Source organism: Mesoplodon bidens, assembly GCF_964165515.1.
Source record: "Mesoplodon bidens genome assembly, contig: HAP1_SCAFFOLD_178, whole genome shotgun sequence".
In the NCBI taxonomy this organism is placed as follows: domain Eukaryota; kingdom Metazoa; phylum Chordata; class Mammalia; order Artiodactyla; family Ziphiidae; genus Mesoplodon; species Mesoplodon bidens.
In genome coordinates, this window is record NW_027671948.1 from 289169 (window position 1) to 305407 (window position 16239).

Consider the following 16239-nt stretch of genomic DNA (forward strand, 5'->3'; position numbering starts at 1 on the left):
TATTCTGTTCATATTTTATCTAGGTTTCTATTTGTATGCAGTCAGCTTACAATGAAGGAACACTAATGAAGGTACACGGACTGATATAATTTCTAAAATAAGTAGTCCAGACATAGCTAATAGGTAACATATTAGAGTGAATCACCTGGTTATGGGAATGGGAGGGGAAAACCTGTCAGCTTTTCCTCCAGCCTTACTTGGAGCCCCCATCAGCCCATCTCAGAGTGGTCTTGGGAACTGACAGCTTGAGAACACAGTCTGGTCACAAACTATATACGGTTTACATGTGCCTGGAGGATAGAAAAGACATTAATTATCCTACAGAATAGGGTTTTATTTTTAGTGAGGGAAAGGAAATGGGTAATAACTACCCCAATCACCAAAGTCTGAAAACGTAGCGGACATAGCCTTGGATATAGCTAGGTTAAGCTGAGAATCACTTGGCAAGATATAATTACAAAAAAAACTGGCTCTGAAATCTTCTGATTAATCAATTGACTGTGTTAATAATAAGATTACAGAGTAACATTGAAGTTTTGAACTCTACTTTTTAATGGTTGGCTTTGTTCATCACTGAATTTTTGTCTTGTCTTTTGTCTTCCCCTCCACTTTCCGAAAATTACAGGTGATGCTAGGATTCCTTTGCCTCTCGACTCCTTCCGTGTCCCAGCGTCTACTCAGGAGGCCTTAGAAACTTCCAAAGACAACCTGGGGGTCCCAGTCACAGAGCAGCGGCAGGAGTCTTTTGAAAATTTCATTGCTAGAACATGTTCTCCTTCAGCAGACGTCATTTCTGCAACTGGAAGTCAAAAAAAAGAAGAAGAATTATCTAGAAATAGCAGGTCTTCTTCAGAGAAAATGAGCAAAGCAGGTGAATAGACCAAAAACTACTCTGCTAAGAAACAACCTGGGAAGGACCTGCATTCCTGCTCTGACTCACCTGTAAAGCAGAAAAGCAAAGGAATTGGGCAAAATAATTCTTTGGTTAATAAACCAATTAAAAGTGAGTCTTCGAAAAAACACATTTTTGTTAAGAAAGAGAGTAGAATAATGACTGTTTCATCAAAGACAACTAAAAGTAAACTCAGTGTACTAGAACAGTCTGAAAGTGATACTCTTGGATCTGATTGTGAATTTCAAGAAAGCATCCATACTCTATCACGCCTAACATAGGTCTAAATCTTTTAAAATTATGTTTTTGCCTTCAAATTTTCATAAATTTCTTATGTTTTTATTATAGCATATGGTGTTTTCAGTTACTTGACTGGAAGCCATTAGAGAAAGATTTTTTTATCTATACTTTTTTATTATAATGAAAGTTTGGGTGTACTTTTCCTTGTAACACTTTGCACCATTCATTCAGCTAGTGTTTACTGAGGGCTTCATATGTACAGTACTTTTCTGGGTGCTGTTGCTTTCAGCAGTGAACAAAATAAAGCCTTTACTCTCCTGGAACTAGCACTCTGTGGTGGCAGAAAACATAAACAACAAAGCAGGCTAAGGGTTAAAAAGAGATGGGAATAATAAATGGAATAGTTTTACCATTTGGTTAAACATCAAACTATTATAAATCACACGGCCAGAAGCCATTGACATATTTTAATTCATAATAACCAGAGAGCCTCAAACATTTACCAAGGCACTTAACCGTGTTTATGGATTACAGCAACGCTCTGAGGTAGGGAACTCTTACCATCCCCATTTTATAGATGAACAGTCTGAGGAGACATTATGTGAGTTGCCCAGAATTACACAGCTATAAGTAAGTGGGAAGTTGCAATGTGACCCGAACCCATGCTCTTTTTTTTTTTTAATGTATGGACTTTATTATCTTTCATTTGTTTCTGATTTATGTGAATTTTTTCTTTAAAGATTTTTTCTGATGTCAACCATTTTTAAAGTGTTTATTGCATTTGTTACAGTATTGCTTCTGTTTTATATTTTGGTTTTTTGGCCTCAAGGCATGTGGGATCTTAGCTCCCCGACCAGGGATTGAACCCTCACCCCCTCCTTTGGAAGGCAAAGTCTTAACCACTGGACCACCAGGGAAGTTCCCCTTATGTGACTATTTTTCTGGCAATTTTTTTAAATTTTATTTTTTATTGACATACACTTGAATTACAGTGTTGTGTTAATTACTGCTGTACAGGAAAGTGACTCAGTTACACATTTATGTACATTCTTTTTCATATTCTTTTCCATTACGGTTTATCACAGGATATAGAATATAGTTCCCTGTGCTCTACAGTAGGAACTTTTTGGGTTTTTTTTAAATACATGCACTTTTTAAAAATAAATGCATGTATGTATGTATTTTTGGCTGTGTTTGGCCTTTGTTGCTGCACTCGGGCTTCCTCTAGTTGAGGTGCACATGCTTCTCATTGTGGTGGCTTCTCTTGTTGCAGAGCACGGGCTCTAGGTGCCTGGACTTCAGTAGTTGTGACATCCGGCTTAGTTGCTCTCTGGCATGTGGGATCTTCCCGGACCAGGGCTTGAACCCATGTCCCCTGCATTGGCAGGCGTATTCTTAACCACTGCACCACCAGGGAAGTCCCACGTAGGACCTTTTTGTTTATCCATCCTGTATATACACCAGTTTGCATCTGCTAATCCCAAACTCCCAATCCAACCCTCTCCCACCCCCTCCTCCTTGGCAACCGCCAGTCTATTCTCTATGTCCTTGGTTATGTTTCTGTTCACACATAGGCTGTAACCAGGCTCTTAATTACTTTGTTATCCTGTTTCCTTGTTAAGAGAAGAAGGGTTTAAGGAAGGCACTGAGAGAAGCCAGTGACCACTAGAAGTGCAAAAACAGTGGGGCTGTCAGAAAGCACACCTGTCTCCTTCCCCCATCGTGAGCAGAATTTTTAAATGGCAGAGTATGTAAGAGTATGTGATGACATCTCTGGATTAAATTATGTCTCCCTGGTAAAACATGTACAGATAAGTCTTTAGTTCAATCAGAGTGAAAGGTGAGATCAGAGAAAAGCTGGAGTGTCAGATTTCTTGTAGAAGGTCCTGCCTGATTGTTACTAAGAGGGCTACTACAGTACTAGTTAGTTCATTAGTCATGGGTTGAGTGTTAGAGGAGTGAAACAATGAGCAAGATGTAGTGTTGGCCCTTTAGCAGTGGAGTCAGAGGGGAAGACGCACAGCAGATGTCTCATCCTGAACGTGACATGCTGTGACGGGCATATTCAGGGCGTTTAGTCAGTGTGGAAGAAGAGGGGGAGCCGTGAGGCAAAGAAAAGTCATCAAAAGAGGCAGTCCCTAAGCTAAGTCTTAAAGGACTCGTGAGAAACTGGTGAGTCAGCTGGTGAAAGGCAAGGATACTCAAGGCAGAGTGGACAGCGGAAGTCCAGAGCCGTGAGTGTGCGAGGGGTGTGTTACAGAGCCACAGGCACAGGCTCTGGAGGATCAGTGCAGTGTCCCCAGGCAGCGGCAAGTGCCCCTAAAGGAGGCAGCGAGGAGGAGGAGAGCAGGTCTTAAGCATCCATGTGCGTGGAGCTGGTTTCCTCAGAAAATAGCTAAGAATGGAAAGGACAAGTTCAGGTGGCATTTTAGACCACTGACGTCAGTATGGATGAGGAATCTGAAGAAGCCTGGAGATAATTATGCCCCACTCTTCTGAGGAGCAGTGCTTTATATTTTCAAGTGGGATTTTCACGCTGCCACCTCCTCTCCTATCCCTACTGAAAGGTTTATAGGCCGGCAGAAGGGAGAACCTGGCTTAAGTAGAGTTAATCAGGTTTCTTTACTGTACAGCTTCTCGGGGCTGCTGTAGGCTAATGTTCATTCTGGATCGTCACAGCAGGCGTATGGTACACAGCCATCCTCAAAGCTATTTGACCCTAGAGTCCTTTTTTAATAGAATGTCTAACAACTGGTTCCACCGAAGAGCAATTTCGTAACTTCTAGACCAGGTAATAGCAAGAAGAAAGGGGTCTGAAATAAGGTATAGATGAAGGGAGGAAATAAGTTCTAATTGTATTTAGGAAATTACCAGCAAGACTTGACCTTGGGAAGTAAGGAAGAAGTAGGAGGCGGAGGCTGAACCCCCATCTGTGTGACTAAGGTTGGGTGGTGGTATCATTGAGTTTGGAAATAGGGGATAAAGAACTGAAGTGGGGAAAAGACTTTAGTTCTGGACATGTAGAATTTTGAAGCACCTGTAGAATTCCGAAGACAAACTGGTAGATAACTGGACATGCACGTGAAGACATGGAAAGATAAAAATTTGAATGTCCTCAGCACATATCAGCAGTCATTAAAATCATGAAAATGGATGAGATTTCAGAGAATTGTGAGTCCTGACAACGTTTAAGTGATAAGCAGAGAAAGAATTCTGGGAAGGAGAGAGGTGACAGAGATTCAAGAAGGAGGAAGGAGATGCCAGCGTCGTCCTTCAGAGACTGTGAGTGTCCATTGGATTTGGGCAGTTAGGTCCCCAGTGACCTGAGAGCAGTGCAGGGAAGTGGTGGACAAAAAGCCAGATGGCAATAAACTGAGGGTGTAGGGCTGCCTGTCGGGGCCAGGCGGGGCTAGTGAGGACAGTGGGAAGAGGCTGCTCTCAAGGAGTGTGGATGAAAAGAGAAAATGATGAGCAAAAAAGAATTTTTTAGAATGAGAAGGACTTCTATTTTACATGTTGAAATGAAGGAACCAATAAAGGAGATCCTGAAGATGTAGATAATAATTTAGAGAATTGGGGAAACACGGACATATGAATAAGAAAAAAACCTTGCACAGTATATAAAAATCACTTGTATCCTTCGAGCTGGATGGATACTGGTAAGTTTGGGAGGAAATAAAGGTAAGAAGAGATAGAAGTTAAAGAAGTTTATACTGATAGCCTCAGTTTTCTTTGACAAAGATTTTTCAGAGACACATATATACACATACATAATTACCGTTCGAAAATTCTTTCATAGTTACATGTTTTATTAATCACGTCTGAGAAAAGTCACTGATTTTCATTTTGTACAGCATTATCCTGTAAGGACAAGATACAGTGACAACTTCCATGCTTTTTGCATATCAGAGCTGACACTGAAAGTATCTGCATAATTGAATTTTCACTTCTTATTTTTAATAAGTTTATCATTAGGAGGATACTTTCATAGTGTTTGATCACAGATGAGTTTGGGCATTGCTATCACTCAATAATGTTAAGCATCTGTCAGGTTCTCTCCTACACTATATATTCATATTTTGTCCGTTAAGCAAATATTTATTGGCGGCCTGTGGGAATAAGATACACCTAGGTCCTCTTTCCTTGGTATATTCACAAAAGCCTCTGAAACTAAATTTCCAAGTCAGGCCATACTAAGGCCTGGCATAATAAGTTTTCATTGTTAACAGTTTTTTTGTGTTTGTGGGGGTTTTTTGTTTTTATTTTTTTGAAGCAAGGATAAGACACTGTCTTAACTCAGTAGTTGTCCATTCATTAATAAGTCAAAGAAGACATTGATGAAGCATGGTGTTTTGAATATCCTTTCCACAGAATAGGTAATGGGCCATCCTGAAACTCTGGTGAGATGCTTATCATTTTCAGATTTTGGAGTGGCTGAGAAAACCCTATTACACCTTGAATTATCACTAGAAACATGAATTCAGCCAAATAAAAACAGTGCCTCTGCCTACTGAGGTGGTCAATTTCCATCTCAACAAAAGTGACCATTTCCCCTTTAGATTAAAATCAAGAAAATCCCCTCTGTCCAGGATGCAATAATGGGGTGCACAAAAGAGGAAAACTGAAGCTATTCCCTCTTTACACCTGAACAGTGAATTCATTCTGATATCAAATATTTGTTATGATTCTGTTATGACCAGGTGCTTTATTGTTTAGAGATCAAGTTACTGTTCATTCTTGGTAAGTAAGAAAAATCCACGTTTTAGGACTCTGAATAGTAACTTTATATATATTATATATATATATATATAAAAAATAAATATGTATATTATATGTAATATATATTCCATCTATTCAACAAAATTGTAACTTCCATCATCTCTTACGAATGATGAACTGTATTCACTCTTTGGAAAGGGCTTATAGGGAATTAAAGTCTCCATATACTTTTTATATAAGACCGTGGAAACCAAATTCTCAACTGGGAGCAAACTTAGGTTTTGCTATGAAGGTTTATGCTTGCCTGGCCTTAGAGTGGTAGGCTAGGAACTCAAGTTTTCTTCCTCTAAGTTACTTTCATTGATGCCACCCTGAAAAAATTTGGAGGGAGTATTTTTGAAATAGCTTTATCTCAGTAACCCTTTAAAAATGCTTCAGGGTATGGGGAACATAACTGTCAAAATGTTCAAGCAACTCTTGTTGATTTAAGTGTAATTGATCAGGAGCAATACAGGAAGGAGCTGGGTACAAAAGACAAAAGGCGTGTGGCTATTTCATGTATTGTTTTTGGCTTATTGTACAAAACAGAGAAAGTCTCATACACTCTCGCAGCCAAGGTCCCCTACTGTTCTCTCCTTTTAGTAGAAATAAAAGAGAGCTCGTTTCTCAATAGCAGCATTCTATCCTTAAGTGGGTACACAGTGATATTCTGATGGTCTCTGGAGCAGAGAATAATTCTGTGGCAGCTCTGACCTCCAGTCACCGGGTTCTCTGTAACTTAGTCTTTCATGGCCAAGGACTATAATCATTATTTCGATTTATATTTAGCATCTCAAAATGGAAAGGATTCCATGGACAACAAAACAGGAAGTGATTTCATGAAGTGTTTTAGTATGGATAAAACAATAAACTATAAAAATACAAATCATCAGTGAAGCTTTTTCTTTCCGGAGAACTATATTCAGAAATTAATGTAAGCCTCTAAGGTGCGCATGTGTGTTTTTTCACCCATGATCATGTTTGTATGTGTGTGCATTCTACTGCTACAGGAGACATGCAAAATGATATCAGATTTGTACTGGTTTCTCCCAAGAACTGTGTGCTCGCAGGGTTCGTTCAGGAAGGTGAGTGTCCTACCACCACATCACAGTCATATCTCATCACCTTCGGCAGGAACAGTTGACACTTTAACCTCACATGCAGGCTTATTAAATTAGTATTACTCATCAGAACTTGCTTACTAATAAAACAAGCTGAATTAGCCACTGCAGAATCATATTTGGAAATTCAATGACAATTTTACATTTTTAATAAAGGCCCAGAAATATTATTTCAGAGCAGGTGGTACAGAAAACTGTGGTCAAATTTGACATTCATTCATCATTGAAGTGTGGAACGTGACAGGTGAAAATTGATATTGATTTCTTTCCTCTAATATTTGGAAGAGTTCTAACAGGTAAATCAAATGAGATAACAAGACATATCAAGTCTCACTCATTTCTATGATCACATCCTCCCCACATATCACTCCTTCGCCTGCCATGTTTTGAATAATTCAATGCCCATAGTCTTTCCTGTCCAGTGTATTATAAGACACACTCAAGCTGGGTTTCAATCATATTAGACTGAAAGCTGAACATTTTAGGAAGGATTATTTAAAACCAAATGCGTCTTGAGCCCAACAGCCTTTGAAACCAAACAATCCTGGGAGTTCAGTTGGATTCAGAAAATTCAGTAATCCTATTTGATGTATGTTAACCATATCAATATTAACAACCTTCCGCTGGATTTCACCACTGATTTGAGAGCTGAGTTACTACTGGTCTTGTATTTTACCTAGTTGTGAAAGCACTGAGAGAGTTGTTCTTGGGTTGAACTTGACCTGCCTCTGGGAATGCTCTCTGTTCTATCCATCTTGAAAAGCTTTATTCAAGTGCATTTCTCTGCCTGCCTTCTCTTCACTTGCACCCCTTGGGAAAACGAAAGATGCTCAAATATAGATGTGAACACTGCAGGTGCTCTGCTTGGCAATGGTGTCTTTCAGCTTCCCAATAAAAAATTATATTGCTGACCACCCATTTGACTGAAAAGTGACTCATTTTACTGACAGATATCTGGATTGAGATGCCAAAAGAAATAGGTCATTTCAAATTTCCTTTTTAAGTCATAGCTTTGTGTTGCAACACTACTTGTTCAAAACTTAGATCATGAAGGTTCCTTCCTATGACCTCCAAATAATTAAAATGTTCTTCAATACGCTATATAAAAAGCAAGCAGAGGGGCTTCCCTGGTGGCACAGTGGTTGGGAGTCCGGCTGCCGATGCAGGGGAGACGGGTTCGTGCCCCGGTCCGGGAGGATCCCACATGCTGCGGAGCGGCTGGGCCCGCGCGTCCGGAGCCTGTGCTCCGCAACGGGAGAGGCCGCAGCAGTGAGAGGCCCGCGTACCGCAACAACAACAAAAATAATAAATAAAATAAAGCAAGCACAATATTCCTAATTATCAATCTTTCTCTTGAGTCATATAGTTCTTGTAATTTCAAGGAAGAGAAACTCAAATGTAAAGTGTTACAATAGCCAAGCATACCAGCACTATTATCTAACCATTCAGCAATTTTCTCTGCCAAGTCACTCTGAACCTTAGACTACTGAGGATGTCTTCTTAATTAATTTTTAAGGTTCTCCTCTTTTGAGTTAAAAAATGGTCACAATTTTATAAGTAAAATTAAAGAAAAATACCAAAGAGAACATCTGAGATGTTTCCATTAGGCATTATATATATATACATAAATTTAATAGATATACATATATACATGCACTGGGATAAATCTCCATCTTCTGTGTCAGTCGGACATAGGTCCATTTTCTTAGGAATAGGGAACTCCTTTCACAATGGAAGTGAGGAAATTGGCTGGACCATCCTTCTTGAAAATAATTCTGTGAAGCCGCCATTCCTTCTAGCAATCTACTACTCCATCAGTGTGTAGTTCATCAAATTCAGGTCTTCTGAAGCCAGGCTAGAAATACAAAGTGAGGTGGACGACTAAGGTAACTGACCAAAAAGGAGGAAAGGAAGAGGAGCAAAACAATTTCCCAATTTCATTCTTTCCCATATTCTCTGTGCCTGACAAGGGAAAAAATATTCGGGTCTGAGTGCCTCTCATTCTTAGCCATTGTTAGTTCAAAGTCTGAGAAAAAAAAAAAGGTAAAAACGAAAATATGGAGTCCAGAATTCCATTAGCGCTCTTGCATGCAATATCACAACTTAAAAGGCCTTCCAAAATGGTGGGATCAACTTTTAAAAATATAGCCCAATCTTTTCAATCTAAACAAGTAAACACTAAAAATATATTTTAGAAATCCAGCAAACACACTAACCACAGTCAAAGCAATGGAAGGCTTATGGCTTACCAAATGACAGTGGCTGTCTACAAGAGAGAGAAAGAGAATAGTCCAAAATTCTATCTGACCTGGCAGAGCTAGGAGGGTGCCCTGGTTAGGGTCTTTCATATACAGTTATTCAAGCTCAGACTTGATCATCTGTCAGGGATGCTACAGTAGGGAGAGTTTTGCCCTAACTGTGAGACTCAGCAAGATCACTTCCAACTCTAAAACCTACAACTTTAATTTAATCACCAACACGAGCCATCTTTAAGAGCGACCTCAAATAACTCCAAATCTGTTCATCTACTCACATATTCTTTACACAGTCAACAGACCTCGAGTGATTACTACATGCCAGACACAGTTCTAAGACCCAGAATAAGGGATAAGAAAGGTAACAACCTCTGTCACTGGGGGGCTTGAGTTCTTTGGGAAGAAGTTCATCTAAATACAAAGAGACACCAAAGATAATATTTGGTTTGATTATTATTCTGTGAAAGAAGTAAGGTAATCTGTTAAATTGGGACTGAGTTAGGCTAGTAGGACAATCAAGGAAAAAATATCTTTTAAGAGATGAGTGCCAAAGAATAGAAAGGAATCAGTTATGGAAAATTTTTCTGGAAATAATATTTCCAAAACATGGGAACAGCGAATACAAAGTCCCTGAGGCAAGATGAAGCTTAACTACAATCAAGGAGCAAAAAGAAGCTAAAAGGTTAGGTCAGGAGATAACCACACAGATTTACACCAGCTGGTCCCTAACTTCAAGTCTACGTGGGTATATTCTTCAGGTGAGTTACATATATATCATCCAAAAAACACAAAAAAAATGGACTCCAAAATTACCCTGGAAATTCTGAGTGAGATTCTTTACAAAGGCACAACCATATTAAAGATCACAGCCATCATTCTCCAAACTCCACTCTGGGCATCACTTGCAGGCATTTAACGGGGGTGTTTCATATCCTCTCTAAGATATTGGGCAGGAAGAACAAACACCCTAGCATGTCTGCACTGTGCACCTAGTGTCTCACAATTGAAAAGTAGCCGAAGCTCACCCTGCTGATGGCTTTGCTGGGTTTTTTTAACCATTTATTAAGAGTCCCACCTCTTTTAAGAACTGGGATATATTTTTTGAGGAAATAAACTACAGGAAAATTCAACTGACAGAGATCATACTGTAGTTGACTTTTCTGTTCTTTGTTACATTTATTCGTTGAGACAAACGTCTGTTCTTAGTCTTTTTTTAATGGCTCTGTTAAATAGAATGGACACAGTACACTGCACATACTTAAAAACACAATTTAAATTCTGAAATATGCATATACCCATGGAACTGCCAACACAATCAAGAAAAGGAACATATCCATCACTTGCAAGTGTTTATGCCTCATTCATAAAGCCCCTTTTTTCCCCTCACATTCCAGCCCTCCACATCCCCAAGTGAGCACTGATATGCTTTCTTTCATTAGAGACGTGTTTGCATTTTTCTAGAAATTTAGATAAAGGGATTCACACACTGAGGACTCTTTTATCTGGCTTCTTTCACTCAATGTAATTATTTGGAGAGTAATTCATGTTTTGGTGGGTGTCAATAGTTTATCACTTTGTTTTGCTGAATAGTGTTTCACTGTATGGGTATACCACAGTATATTTATTCATTCTCTTGTTGATGGGTGCTCGAGGTTGTTTCAATTCTGTCTATTAGAAATAAAGATGCTATGATGATCCATGTACAAGTCTTTGTGTGCACATATGCTTTCATTTTTCTTGCGTAAATATCCAGGTGCAGAAAGGCTGGGTCATACGGTAGGTGTACGTTCAACTTATGAAGAAACGGCCGAACTGCGGACTGAAGTGACTGCACTCTTGCCCTCCCACTAGCATGTAAAAGCCGCGCAGTTCCTACACTGCCTCACCAGTACTTGGTGTGGTTGGACTTTTCTAATTTTAGCCATTCAGTAGGTGTGTAGTGGTATCTCCTGGGGCGTTCATTTCCATAGAGCTAATAATGGATTACATTGAGCAACGTCATGTGCTTATTTGCATCCGTACACCTCCTTGGCAGGATCTCTTTTTAAATATTCTTACCCATATTGTTAATTTAAAATTTTTTTTCTAATTACTGAGTTTTGAGAGTTCTCTACGTGTTAGAGGCACAAGTCTTTTCAGGTGTATAATTTGTAAATATTTTCTTCCAACCTGTGGCTTTTCTTTTATTAATAATGGCTTCCAAAGATGAAACCCAATTTATTACTTTTTTTCTTTTATGGATCTTGTTTTTGGTGTCATCTCTAGGAAATCTTTGCTTACCCCAAGGTCAAAAAGATTGTGTCCAAGTTTTAGAGATTTATGTTTTGATCTACATTTAGTTAATTCTTTATATGGTGTGAAGTAGGGATCAAAGGTCATACTTTTGCATATGGTGAACTAGGCACTATATCCATGTACTACATGCTTCCAGCACCATTTGTCAAGAAGACTATCCTTTCTCCTCAAAATTGGCTTTGCACCTCTGTTGAAAAATCAATTGTCCTTATATGTGTGGATATGTTCCTGGGATCTACATTCTATTTGATTGACCTATTATATCTGACTCTTGGTTATAATATATTCTTTCACTGATTTCTTTTCACTTGCTCATGTAAATAGTCTCCCAGTAATATAGCCTTACCATATGACTGGACATACCTAGATATACCTGAAATGCATTTGATAAATCGATGGAACTTGCACTCAAACTAGGGTTACTTTCCAAAAACTCTTAAAATGTTGAGGTGTAAAAACGATGTACTCTACAGCCTTCCTGCCTCAACCAAGTGTATGTTAACACATCCCCACACAAGCTATTTTGCATGTGTATGGGGCTGTAGAGTCTGGGGAGTATGAGAGTGGTATGTGCTGTCTATCCCAAAAGATCATCATAGGAGGCAAAGGAAACATTAAGGAAGTAGATAAGAATAGTCAAATGCCGAATGTTAACATATTTCTTATGCGTTTTTAATATTTACATTGAGATAAATAAGTAAATTATTATAAAATAAAATACAAAACTTTAGAGAATATTTCAAAATGCTCTTTTTTGCCAGATGCAACAAGATACTAGGAATAGAGGGATTTTCTGGAACCGGCTTATCTTTCCTTTTCTTATCACCATCGAGTGATGGGGTTGTATTTTATTCAGTGTATTGTACATGTGGGTGTGAAGAAGATGGAAGTTGTCTCAAAAAGAGAAATGAGCAAAGAATATATGTCGTCAACTTGTCTAAAACACTTTTTCATGTTCTGACTCATTTTTCTTTGTATTGGCATTTCAAGGCATTTTGTTTTTTAGTGACTATTAAAAAACCTTGATAATTTCAGTGAAATCCCATGAAGATAATATAAACAACAGTAATGGAAAATGAAAAGATGATAATAGCAACCAGCACTGTGCTATTTCTTGTCAGTGTTCTTTGCTATTTAGAATAGTAACAAATCCCATATTAATTTGACTTTTTGAACTTTGGCCTTTACTTTGGTGGAAGAAATTCCTTACACTTTGCTTATTATCTGTTTGCAATTAAAAACAATTAATGACCATACTTTGATATGATCATCTTAGAGTTGTATAGAGGGAGGATAGTTATGCAACTATTTATATATCTATGGGTTCAAGGAAGTTTAAAGGCTTGATATTTTTATCCTGTGGAAAGTAGCCTCCTTTCCCAGAGGGAAATGAACATATACATGTACTTAATGTAGTTTAAACTAAAGCAACACCTGTTCGTAGAGGCACCTTCTATTCCAGGTATGTTTAGGTATAGGGAAGGGGAACAAGAGCTATAAAACATAATTTTTGTGTATAAGAAGTTTACAGGGGCTTCCCTGGTGGCACAGTGGTTGAGAGTCCGCCTGCTGATGCAGGGGACACGGGTTTGTGCCCTGGTCTGGGAGGATCCCACATGCCGCGGAGCGGCTGGGCCCGCGAGCCATGGCCGCTGAGCCTGCATGTCTGGAATCTCTGCTGCGCATCTGGAGCCTGTGCTCCGCAACAGGAGAGGCCACAACAGTGAGAGGCCCGCGTACCACAAAAAAGAAAAAGAAAAAAAAAAGTTTACAGTTTAGGGGGGTTGAGGGCACTCAATGACTCAATGCGGATGAGCCTGATGCAGGTTACGAAAAGGTCACCCTTGAATAAACTCTGCTTTAGGAAAGACCAGCCTACTCTTATTCTGTTAAACTCTTTAATGTGGTGCTCAATATACCTGAATATCAATGTCAAAGGCCACTTTAGAAATGTTTCCAGGGGTGCTAACAGCCAACAAGTTAATATGATTCCTATACACTTAACACAACTCACCAGAGGTCTTGAATTCGGTGAGCATATTGGCCTCCTTTAAGAAAGATCACCCGTGAAACTTCGAATGCTAAGTGCTAAGAGAATGAAGTAAGTAATAAGTGATATTCAGGTTCAGAGGCGGAAGAGAAAAGACGTCTCACCTTGAGTAGAACATTTTGTTGGATTCTCCAAAGTGGCAAACAATAAGGAGAACACTCAATAACTAAGACTGAATAAGTTGAGAAATAAGATGAAAGCCTAAGATGGAGGTCAAAATGGCCCCTAGATTTAAGGATACATTTAGGCTGAAAGGGAAACTATTGAAAAAGATGTAGAAAGTGCTAAATATTTCACAAAAAATTATTAGAACAAAAAATGTATTAGAATAAACTTAGCAAAGTTTGTTTGCAGAATATGAAATCAACATACACACATCACTTGCATTTCTGTACATTAACAATGAACAATCTGAAAAAGAAATTAGGAGAACAATTCCATTTACAATACCATCTAAAAGGATAAAATACTTAGCAATAAGCTTAACCAAAGACATGAAACACTGGTACACTGAAAACTACAGCAGTATTGAGAGAAATTAAGGAAGACATAAATAAATGGAAAGACATCCCATGTTCATGAACTATTGTTAAAATGTCCATGTTACACAAAGCTATCTACAGATTTAATGCAATGCCTATCAAAATCCCCTGTTTTTGCAGAAATAGAAGAAACCACTCCAAAATTGATATGTAACCACAAAGGACCCTCAATAACGAAAGCAAACTTGAAGACCTCACACTTTCTTTTGAAATGAAGTTTTCTTGTTATTGTGGGTTAAAAATCCAGTCCTAAGTGTCCATAAATTATCCTCCTAAATTTATATTTTGGTTCATTCTCAGTGACAGGGCTTTCAGTGCCTGAGTGGTATTGAGGGCCCCTTCAATATCTGTAGCTTGGGCTCCTGTCACTGACATGGTGTGGGTATCTCACAGCCTTGGCTGTTTTTACCAGTTTATCAAGTCCCAGATGAACCATGCTCAGAAGGGCCCCACACTTGCTTGGTTTCATGCTCTGATATTGCTGTCTTAATATTCTTAATGATTTTATCTTTGAACTTACGTTCTGTAAGTAAAGTTTATGGGACAATAAAATATACGCATGAGCAGAGGAGACGTGTGCAATATGTGTGTCTGCCACCATTCCTGCTGCCCCATTCACATCTAGTTTTCACCCTGCTTATGGTGTGCTTTCCATGACATGCTTATTTGGTACCCATTTGGAGTCTTGCTGTGTTCCACCAGAATTCTGTGCTACTGGTCACATCCAAGACTAAGTGAAGGTGTTAACAGATGTGGAGGCCATGCTTTCCATTTGAATCTGAACTTACTTCTAACACAGAAAGAAAGTGTTGTTTTTTAAGAAACAAGAATGTCCAAGGAATCTTATCATATCCTTTCTTACTCGTGTTACTTCCCAATATTAGCCAAACAGTCTGCTGAAAAAGATGACATGTATGAAAAAGAGAAGAGAGAACAACCCACAGAACCCATTTAGGACTCATCCTAATCTAGTATGATGTCATCTTATCTCAATTCTATCTGAAAAAATAATTTACTTGGGCACATTCACAGGTTCCAGGTGAACATGAATTTGGGGAGGACACTATGCACCCCAGTGCAAATACTTTCAACAAGACTTTTTCTTTGCAGTTTGAACAAGAGGCACTATATTTTCATTTTGCACTGGAGCCCACACATTATGTCACTTGTTACTGTTAGAGCCCATGTTGGAAAATGGGGCTTCATGACATAGCCAAGTGAGTCTGTCAACTGAATTCTAGAGTTATCCAGACTTACCCACTTTGTTGCAGCAAGTTGGTTCCAGGCAAAGCCAGGTGAGAGGGGCATGTCCACAGTGGAGCAGAGAACTTCTGTCTCTCTATCACCAGACTCACTCCCAAGAGGAAGGAAAGAAGAGCTTAGCAAAGCATGGCCAGTTATTCTTCCCAACTTTGCCCGTCAGGTAGGTCACCTCACCTAGCCAGTGTCAGTGAACATAAGAGCAGGGAGGTTAAAAGTTACACTAATCAAATTCCCTTCACATGCTGGTACCCGTAAGAATGAGAAGGGAAACTGTCACTAATGCTCCCCTGGTGTTTTCAATCTCTTAACCCACTCAACGATGCTTTTAAGCCTATAATTAATGGAATATGGCTCTCCCTTCAGGAAAGAATAGACCTTTATCAGGACAGCCCTGCTCACACTTTTATGGGGCTACTCGTTTGAGTGGCCTCCAGGAACTGCTGGTGGATGCCTTAGAGTTTCATCCCAGAAGTCTCTGATATGGGTGAGAAATTGCATTAATTCAAATGAACTCCAAGGCTACTCATATACAATGATCAGAAACAACTTTTTGTTCTACCAGCCATCCACAACATAGCTAACCATAGACATTTGATGAGGTCAAATGACAAACTAAGATTAAATACATAAAAGCATCCAGTAATACAATTCAGAAATCATAGAAATGTTGCAAATTTGTAAGTACACCTTTGCCAGTATCAAATTCTTCACAGACAAATTAAAAGGGCACACATGACACGCTCTTATGAATTAAGGTTCCAAAGTATTAAATCCCAATTTTGAAATCAAGTTTCCTTGTTACTGTGGGTTAAAAATCCAAAGT

At 38.9% G+C, this 16239-nt stretch overlaps 2 pseudogenes across 2 annotated transcripts in view; one reads left to right on the forward strand and one right to left on the reverse strand.

Annotated features, from left to right (window-relative positions):
- The window catches only part of LOC308610762 (centrosomal protein of 78 kDa-like), a 28303-nt pseudogene extending 26023 nt beyond the window's left edge, over nucleotides 1-2280 (forward strand). Inside the window, exons 10-11 of the transcript in view lie at nucleotides 24-71; nucleotides 610-2280. The product of the transcript in view is annotated as a centrosomal protein of 78 kDa-like (transcript). The remainder of the gene's footprint in view (nucleotides 1-23; nucleotides 72-609) is intronic.
- The window catches only part of LOC308610764 (centrosomal protein of 78 kDa-like), a 425259-nt pseudogene that overhangs the window by 284819 nt on the left and 124201 nt on the right, over nucleotides 1-16239 (reverse strand). The gene's annotated exons all lie outside the window — the stretch shown is intronic.